At 48.1% G+C, this 10,105-nt stretch overlaps 1 long non-coding RNA gene across 1 annotated transcript; it reads right to left on the reverse strand.

The window, feature by feature from the left end:
* Positions 1-4,568: 4,568 nt before the first annotated feature.
* LOC115253006 (uncharacterized) lies at positions 4,569-9,948 on the reverse strand. The gene is made up of 2 exons (XR_003891325.1): positions 9,803-9,948; positions 4,569-5,821 (listed from the first exon to the last, which is right to left on the reverse strand). It is a non-coding gene; the product is annotated as an uncharacterized lncRNA (long non-coding RNA).
* Positions 9,949-10,105: the final 157 nt, after the last annotated feature.

Raw genomic sequence — 10,105 nt, forward strand, 5'->3', positions numbered from 1 at the left:
GAGTGACGCCGGGCTGCTGGTTTCGCCTGTCGGGATGCTGATCCGGGTCCGTTCGTACCAGCGCCGCGCTGGGATGGAGCGACGGAGGATGGAGGTACCGAGATGAGAGGAGGTGAAGGAGGAAGGAGTGAGGCGCCGAGTCTTCAGAACTCACAGTTGATTAGATCTGGGCTCTGATCTGTCCGCTTTGTTTTTTCCTTTCCTCCCAGATCTGGAGCGCAGCAGCTCCCGGGGTGGCTCCACGTGTGTGGAAACATGTTTGAACCATGAAAACTCCAGCAAGCTTCTCATACCACAGCGGAAGAAGCATCACAGACACTGGAGGAGCGCGTAGATCCGCTCACACACACAATTATAACGTTAATCAATGATATCAGCAAATCAGGTGGCGGAAAGCTTCACATTCAGGATTCTGATCCAGCCACCCAGCATCCTCCGGTAACCTTGGCTCCTTGATAATTCACATCCCCACTGGCACCGGGAGGGCTGGCAAACGGGACACGGAGAGGCCAGAAGTGGAACTGAACCCACAACCTTCTCACCGTGAGGCGGCTGGGCCAAAGACCGACCATGTATTTATTCATTTGAATCTGTAGAGTCCACAACAGCGGCGAGAACAGCACCATCAGACGCAGCTTAGAAGAAATAATAAAGACTCAGCGGCGTTTCTTTACCTTTAACAGTCTTTTCCAGGAGACGCCAGGCAGGAGTTTCTCTGTCGACTCCTCTATGACATCAGAATCGTGTGTCGTGTGTGTTTTATAACTATGCGTATCAGGCTAAAGTGGAGTCTCAACCAAAGGTTCAAATCATTGATGAACCATAGAAGTGAATTCATGATGGTGAACAGCTCATGAACGTCCGATAAAACATTTAGAAGGAAAGAATATACGTCAATAATCCGATGATGAGTTTACAGCTGTAAACAAACACGCTTACATCCGCCGACACCAGACGCCGTCTTAGATCCGATCCCAGCGTTGATGAAGGTGATACGAATCAATTAAAATCACATCTCGGATGAGTTCTCTTTGATGTCCTGCGTTGCCACTTCCTGCCGTGCCTCCCACCCCTGGGTGTCGACTGCCGGCGGCCTCCTCTGATTGGTGGGGAGCTTTTGTTCACCTGGCCGCCGCCGCTTTTTCCACCGCTTGCATATTCATCAGAAAAAGGCTCATTAATATTGATGGCGGTGGCTGCGGGCGCAGTGGGTGCCAGTGGCTGCAGGGCATTGTGGGAAATTAGCACCATCGGTAATTGTGATCTGCTGCCCCTCGAGTGTGCCAATCAAAATCAGGAAAGATAATTCTTGTGGGGACACCTGTAGCTCGGAATAGGTATGCATGGAGGGAGGTTTGAGGAGAGAGGAGGAGCAGACGTGTACGTGTCCGCGCTCATCCGGGGCCACGAGACCGCTCCGTTGCTATGGTAACCCCTACCATCAGAGCACATAGGGCTAAGGCCTCAGGATCGCTGAGTGACAGGGTGAATAAAACATCTATCTATAGGACATTTTTCATGCTCCGACTGTTTCCTGGTGCTCAGCCGTGACACCTTCCTCCTCCTCCTCCTCTTCCTCACCATGGCCGCCTCTCTGTTGACCTTGAGGAAAGACAACGTTCCGGGGATTGACATGGGAATGCCGGTGACGTCGTCTGCATTTCACCAGAAAGTGACGGCCGAACCCGCAAATAATGGCCGACGTCATCGGATTTAAGGTTTCGCGCTCAGCTGAGGTCAAATCCAAGAACGAACCTTGATTCGTTAACGACGCAGCGACGAACAAAAGCACCCAACGTGATCGGTGTCGGGGGGGGGGGGGGCCTAAGAAACCTAAAAATAGCATCCTGATCTCATGACATGTCGTCACGGTGAAGATCAGCTGCACCATCGGTGGGAGCTGACAGCTGCAACGCCAATAAATGTCAACACTCCTGCAACGTGCGTCTAAAACACACACCTGCACGAGGATCTGAGAAGTGTGTGTGTGTGTGTGTGGGGGGGGGGAGGGGTTCTCTTGTGATGAAGATAACCCTGTAATGTGCTGTAATTGGGCCTTTCCAGGAACATTTCTGTTATGTCGTATTAGAACATGCAGATAAGTTCCGTTCTTCTCAACCTTAAATCGGCCTGGATGAGTCGACCACAGAGGACGACTAAATTCCGTGGGATCCTCTTCAGGAGCGCAGGGAAGTACGTAAGACTTAGGTGTGAGTCGACATGCCAACGTGAGCAGCACCCCCGATTTACACGTGGTTACACAGCAGGAAATCAAAGGCTGTTGGTCTGCGGTCGCTCCACCGTTGGAGACGGCGTCTGAGGTTGCACCATGTGTGTCAGACTGACGCGCGGTGAAGCCGCGCAAAAGTTCCACGCCATCTTGCATTTGTACCACTTGATGTGATGTGTTTTGACACGTCGCTGCATGTGTATTTCGGGGGAAAAGGGGGGGAACGTTGGTCGTTATTTCACCACTTTCCCTTTTTTTGAGTGGAAGTTTCCAGAACTGCGTCTTGATGAATTGCGTGGCCTCGTGTTGGAAGTGCAAGACACAACTGCGTGTTGCAGGTGAGTGAAGTCATTAATATTTTCCCTGTATCAATGTCACTGAGGGAATGATGCGATGCGATGTGTGTGTGTGTCTGAGTGAGTGTGTGTGAGTGAGTGTGTGTGTGTGTGTGTGTGTGTGTGTGTGAGAGTGTGTGTGCTGCAGATTGACAGGTGGATGATCTCAGTGAGTAGCACACCCTGGGATCGACTGCATAATCAGGGAGACAAAGGAGCAGAGGAAGAGATGAAGAGAGAGAGGGAGAGAGAGGTAGAGAGAGAGGGAGAGAGAGAGGGAGAGAGAGAGGGAGAGAGAGGGAGAGAGAGGGAGAGAGAGAAGCAGAGAAGTGCAGAATAGTAAAATTCCCAGAGGGTTGAAGGGTTGTGTGCTCTCGTCTCTGTTTATTTCCCTGCATTCGTTTGAAATATATCTCGTGTGTGTGTGTGTGTGTGTGTGTGTGTGTGTGTGTGTGTGTGTGTGTGTGTGTGTGTGTGTGTGTTTGGCAGGTGTTTGATGGTTTGCAGCAGTAAATGGGTTCATTGTGGGAACAGCAAAGGTTCCACATCAGGAGACTTTCCTGGTAATTATACAGAAGTCAAGTAACCACACACACACACACACACACACACACACACACACACACACACACACACACACACGCACTCACATCCATGTTGTGGTGTGTTGCCCGTGTGTTGTGGCGATGTGCCGGTGTGTAATGTGGGTGTTTGTCATGCCGTACAGCAGCAGGCCTGTGATCTCAGGTGTGCGGGATGCTGACGTGCACGTTGCTGTTGCACGTAAACAGGATTTCTCTCGAAGACAAACAGCGTCTCAGCTTTACAGCGACGCCAGGCTCAGAAGCTGGAGGAGTCTGTTATAATTGACCAAGTCGGCTTTCAGCTCCGGCAGCGTCGCTCTCTGGCCGACACGTGCGGGACTCGGCGCGGCGGCCGCCGCTCCGTCAGGAAGTCCTTTCATGTTCGTACAGGTCTAATCCCGTCCTAAATATTGACTTTGTACATCATTACGCTTGAGTAAAATCAAACCGGCGCTACATCAGACGACCAGTTTTAAAGATCACCAACATTCTGTCTGGAACCCGCCAACGAGCATCCAGGTCTTCGCTGTTCTGATTAGCTTTGATGCTTTGATCAGCTCTCCCTCCTGGGTAGTTGGATCAGGACTGTTATTATTTACAGTGTAGTCGATAGCTGGAGGGAGGAGCAGTGAAACAGCCTGTTCGCCATCATCTTGACCCTAAATGTTACTGAAATAACACGAGGACAGGCGATAACTCCATAGTCTGATGGTCGGGATAATCCGATCCGACTCCGACAATCAGAAAACCCCTTTTTCCACATTCCGGGCCAGTTGTGAGAATTCTGTCCGAGAACGTGTGTGGTGACGCGGGAGGTGAACGACACGGACGTTTGTGGTCATTTCTCTTCTGCATCACTTCCACTTTCTACGATCTTTTCGGTGCGTCAGACGTAAAAGAGCAAAATAAATCAGATTAAGGGGTTTGAGGACACTGGAGAACTCTCCGTGTGTTAATCCGATTTCTGTAATCAGATTACTGATATTATCCATAGAGGCTTCTGACCTGGTGCTGTTTACATGATTAATTTAATAATCTGATCAGTCCAGATATCAGATAATGATCAGATTAACATAACTGAAGAGGATTTTGAGGTACGTTGACCTGCACTTCTTTCAAATATAAAAAAACACACACACACACGGATAAATGGAGGCTGTGGCTAAAGTTTTTACAGTACGTGTGTATACAGAGTGGGATGTGAGGTCATGTGATCGCAGCCAGGAATAATAATAAATTAACGTTATGTGTAAACCAGCACCGGCGAAGAGAGCAGATGTGCATCGTGTCGAGCGAGCTAATGCTAACGCTAACAGCTTTTACACTGTGTAAATATGGATTCTGTGGGTCGCTCCCACGGTAATGATGGGAAGATTAAACTTTTAACCTAATTTAAAGAACGAGGTGACAAACATCCCGTTAATTGTCATGAACAGTGTTTATTTTAGGTTTATTCCATCTGAACATGAAATTAAATACAGCAGTAAATAGAAATGGAACCGTTGTTTCTGCTTCTGGGCCGTTTTAAATGCGAGTGAATGTCAGTGCGACAGTTTAATCCCTTCACCAGGTTTCATCCTCCAGGTGAGCAGGAAGTCTCCTGGAATCAGCTGGAAATAGGAAACACACACACTCACACACACACACACACACACACACACACACACACACAAACAACGTGCATTCAAGCAGCTCTGCTTTAAAAGATTACAGAGATTACGCAGGAATTACACGATCAAAGTCATTGAAGCTGTGTCGCCCTGCTTCACAATGTTTGCGTGCGTGTGAGCGTGTATGCGCGCGCGTGCTTTCTCTGGCCTTTTCTGAGAGGCCTACAGGTTAATCTCCCCCAGGCGGCATCGCCGAAGGGGCGCACTCTGCTGGCCGGGACGAGAACAGCAACGAAACGGGAAAAACTCACTAAAACAACAAATGTTCAGAAAAGAACTTATATTTTATTATATAAAATATATATTTTATATAAGTCTAACCCTCCAAGACATGTTTATGTATACAGCTAAGAGCTTGACTAGTGCTTGACACCCCCGTTAGGTCATTAAAAAATCTCCTATTTAGAGAAAAACATCGAGCAGATCAGGAAATCGCTGGATTTAACACTTTTCTTTGATATCTGTCTGGACAAGATAGTTTAAAGTAACTAAATGGTCAGTTTCCCTTCTTTAAATGAAAACACCAGATCAGAGGGAGCCTGTTAGATGAGCTTCTACAGCCGTGGCTCAAAGGATCACAACAGAGACAGCGTGATCAGAGGATCCCTTAGTGGTCAGAGAAACAGAGAAAAACTCAACGATTTAACACAATAAAACTCCTGAAAAAATTATTTTTAGATTATTTTGCTGAGGTTTCTTCAACAGGGCCAATGGAGGCGGGAACAGAGGAACATTTATTAGAGACAGTGTGAGACGATGCTGATAATGGAAGCACATTAGAAACAAGGTTAACCCGGTGAGTGGGTTAAACCAGCCAAGTAACCACCTGCGTGTGGCTCAGGAGCAAAGTTGACCTCGGTTAAAGATGGCGGCGTGCAGCAGAGCCTGGAGCCGTGTTACCAACACACACACGGAGGTCAGCAGCTTCTTCTCCAACATTACCTGGAGTTACCTGGAGTTCCCTGGAGTTCCCTGGAGTTACCTGGAGTTCCCTGGAGTTACCTGGAGTTCCCTGGAGTTACCTGGAACACAGGGGGAGATAACAAAGAGGAAGGAGGACATCTAGAAACCTGCAAGAGTGCTTTTCTCTTTAACTCCATCTGTTCATTAATAACTCCCACACACACACGCGCAACACGCACAAAAAAGACTTTTAGCTCTCGTGTGATCTTCGGGATCACTTCAGAAACTCCTGAAAAGAGAAGTTAATGACCATCGATCGACGCGCGCGGGCACGCACATACACGCACGCACGGCTTCACAGATCCAACAGCTGCTCAAGTTTAAGTTGGACTGATCAATTTTATAGCATCGGTTATAGTGAGCGATGCTGTAATCTGCTGTTTAAAATACTGTTCATCGCGTTCATCGATCGCTTGAATGGAGAGAAAATTAACTGCCAACGCGGTTCCTGCCCTTTGTGTCCAAGTTACCCGAAATAATAATAATAATAATAATCATAATAATAATAATAATAGTAATAATAATAATAATAATGGCGCCCTCACATGAAGCGTTTTGCGGTTACGGATTATGTGCGTCCAACGTGCTGTTGCGGGACCGTCCGTTGGCGGCAGATTGGCCTTTTCTTCGTGTTTACGCAGCAGCTGACACGTGTCTGCCCCGAACGAGACTCCCGCGCTGCCTCCGCTTCTAATTACGGCAACAAAGAGCAACAATTAAACGCACTAATTGACGGGATGAAACAGGCGATGATACCGTAGTTTAGCTTTTCCGAGCTAACCTGGAACCTTTCAGCTGTTTCGGAGACTTTGGCGAACTTCCTGAGTCTGTGTGTGTATGTGTGTGTGTGTGTGTGTGTGTGTGTGTGTGTGTGTGTGTGTGTGTGTGTGTGTGTGTGGCTGGGGGCGGGGGTTCACCCCGGGGCGATAATAATTAATAATGTATGCGCTTGACAGAAGTAGGTGTGTTTTGATATTAGATGTAATCCTTAAAAAATGAAAATAAAGACGAGCGCGTCAGTGGTCCAGACTGTGGACTGTTGTCATTCCCAGTCTGGACTTTTCCTGACTGTCCATGTAACGGCGACCACCTGTCTCCTGCTCACCTCACGTTCTGCATGGGCAGAAATTAATTTGCAGCAAATCTTGCTGGCTTAAACAACGCCCCCCCCCCCCCCCCCAACTCCCTTCTCTGTCCCTCCCTCCCTCCCTAACTCCCCCCCTCCCTCCCTAACTCCCCCCTCCCCCTCCGCAAACCGACAAGTAAATCCCCACAATTAGCAGATCCATATTAGCATATTAACCTGTGCTTCCTTCCGAGACGCATGGTGTATGTAGGTCAGACGTGGTTTTTTTAATTGCTTTTGCTGCTGATGGAGGACAAACACGTCCTGGGCCGTTTGTTCCACGCGGAGTGTGTTTGCCTTCATTATGGGATGCTTTGGCTGCGAAAGGTGCAGAAACGCGCTGCAGGGCCGAGTTAACGGACGCTCATGTCTGACCCGGACCTGATTAAAAAACCACAACAGATTCATAAACAAGGCCAACACATGCGCACATGTACGCGCCACTCTGAGGTCTTTACGTGCGCCAACCTCGGATTTAAAAAAATAAAAAAAGCACCAAAACATCCCCTCGCATAATATATCCAAGATTAAGAATGTTTTTAGCGTTTCTTGGTGAATCAGAACCCAAACACACATTTAATGCTCCTTATTTTCTGAACAGTAAAGAAGCCGTAAACGCCAATAATGAGACTCCAGGTGGCACGAGGCTAAATGACTGTCGGCATATTTATCCATAATGAAGAAGTTGTGGCTTGATAAACCAATCTGGATCAAGGGAACCGAAAAAAGAGCCACATTCGCCCTTTAATCCAAAGTCTTACTAGAAATGCTACATATTTGTTTGAAGGTTGACGTGTCCCACATCTCGTCACTCCTTGTTATTACTGAGGAAGAGTGGCTCATGCGGAACCCTCATGGGGGGGTGATTTGGTTTGGTTTTGCCTTTGGAAAGAATTGCGCTGGTTCTGGGCCTTTCTCTGCCTCGTCAGGTGGCAGATGGACCGGCTCCTGTCCGGAGATCAGCGCGCATCTGGTGCGGCGCGCCCGGCCCCCGGCCCCCGGTACAGGGGAGCTACACGTCGGCGTTAGACCCTCGGACCGTGCAACTGGTGCCCCGGGCAGGCGTCGGTGGCGGCTCGCTCCTCCACCAACAACTGCCTGGCGAACATAATCTGCATGTGACTCACGGTGATCCCTGAGAAGATCCACTTCCGGGCGGGGATATGTGGAGGTGCCTCACTTCTCGTTGTAGGAAAAGTAGATTCGAAAATTAAATTCAGCCGACAGTTTTGCAGATGTAATGACGGCCAAGTCTGGATCGTGTTCTGGAACCCAGTCCAGCTAGATCCAGGTCACGTGATCCCAACTGGATCCCGAAGAGACCGAGCCTGATTTCCCGCTGAGTTTTAGTCCTGCGCCGGAATATCTCGGATTCTGCACCTTTTAAACACATATTTTTGGGTGAGTAAAGGTGATTAGAACATCTGACGCCAGAACGTTCCCCTCCTTCTACACCTGGCGCGTTCGTGCACGCGGCCTTCACCGTATCTCCTCGCGCTGAGGTTGCGCGTGAAACCTCAATCAATATCTGGGGGGGACCAATCAAAACAAATAATAACGGTAAAGATTCATTGAAAACAGCAAAGGCGTTGGTGACTTTTGAAACGGTCGCTGAGGCGTTTCCGCCCGTTGGCCTGACGAGGACGCGCCTCGCGCAGAGTGCTGGCCCGACTGGTGTCTGATTACATTATAATAAGTCAGCGCTGTCTGCGAGTTTTAAATAATGTTCGTACACAACAGATTAGGACGGGGAGACGCATAACAGATGGGAGGGGAAATAGTTGCTTAATTAAAGCGCGGAGTCAATCCGGCGTCCCGCGTCAGCACGTCACAGTCTGCACTTTAATAACATCAGAGTCGCTTTGGTTACAGTTACAGCTGAGTAGAACCAACACATCCAAAACAAGACTGATTAGGGCTGCTGGCTTCGAGCCGCCGCTCCCTCTCTCTCCTCCCCTCCTCTATGACCACCAGCCTCTTAATTGGATTCTGCCTCCATATTTTGTATTCCTGTTGCTTCCTGGGTGACCTACGGCCAAGGCAGCCATAGGTCGGCGTGTACATTCATTCATTAGATGCTGGAGGTATGTCTCCGTGAAGGTCTTCCGCGCTGCTTTGTTGCGTGTCAGAAGTTTCATGCATTAAAACACATCCCGGGGTCCAAATGAAGGAGGAGAAAACCTGTAGACAATCATCTCTGTCGAACACACCGCAACGGTTCTGATCATGGGACGAGCAGCCCGAGGGTGTGTGTCCAGGTGAGTTACAGCACCAGCAGAGAGGGTCAGCTGACCAGGCCGCCCGCGCTATCAGAGTAATGACGAGAATAACCAGCGGATTATCAGCAATGACAACAATAAAAACAACACGCCACACAGATGCTGCAATGGCAAAAGAAAGGAAAAGGTTTCCGCAAACACACCTGCAGCAGCCTAAAGCACGTCTGCACTGTAAAAAGATTAAAAAATAAATAAAACAAAGCGCGAAATTCATAGATAATGTCCATCAAAATGCGTTTTTAACCAATAGCTTTAAGAATGTCCAAACGGAAGAATATCCGCAGACTGACCTGCACAAAAACACGCGATATTCCTTTTTTCTGTTAGATTAATTAGATTTAGATTCTCTCCTAAAATGCTGGTTACGTGCTGAATAAAGGAAAAATGTGCGCTTGTTCCCTTCTGAGATCTGCCCCCCAAGCCTCAGGATTATTAATATTATATAAAAGGACCAAGTAAAAACGAAAATTACGAAAATCCACGTCAAAGATCCCAAACGTGCATCGAAAAATGTCTTTTTTCCGTCAGACATTCGCCGAATCTGAGTCGCGTCGCTCCGAATTCTTCGAAACAAACGAAATTAAAGCGAATTTAATATTTCAGAGCAAAACTTACATTTCCGTCGAAAAATCCGCGTCTAATTGTGCAAAAATAAACGGTGTGTGGGGACGAAACTGCGGGGAGAAAATAACGAGCAGACCGGGAAGAAGAGCCCGTGGAAACGGCTCAAAAAGGAAAATGTCCACAAAAAGCGGAGAAAATGTTGAAAGAAGCTCTCGGTTCCTTATTAAGGCGAAGATTCAATATTTATTCCGTGTCTCCTGGGATGCTCCGCTCCGTCTATTGTCCTCCCATTCCTCAGTGCTGATGCTTAATTTTCAAAACTTCTATATTACCAAGGGACCTACGACATCAGCC

Source organism: Takifugu rubripes, chromosome 16 (assembly GCF_901000725.2).
Source record: "Takifugu rubripes chromosome 16, fTakRub1.2, whole genome shotgun sequence".
NCBI lineage: Eukaryota > Metazoa > Chordata > Actinopteri > Tetraodontiformes > Tetraodontidae > Takifugu > Takifugu rubripes.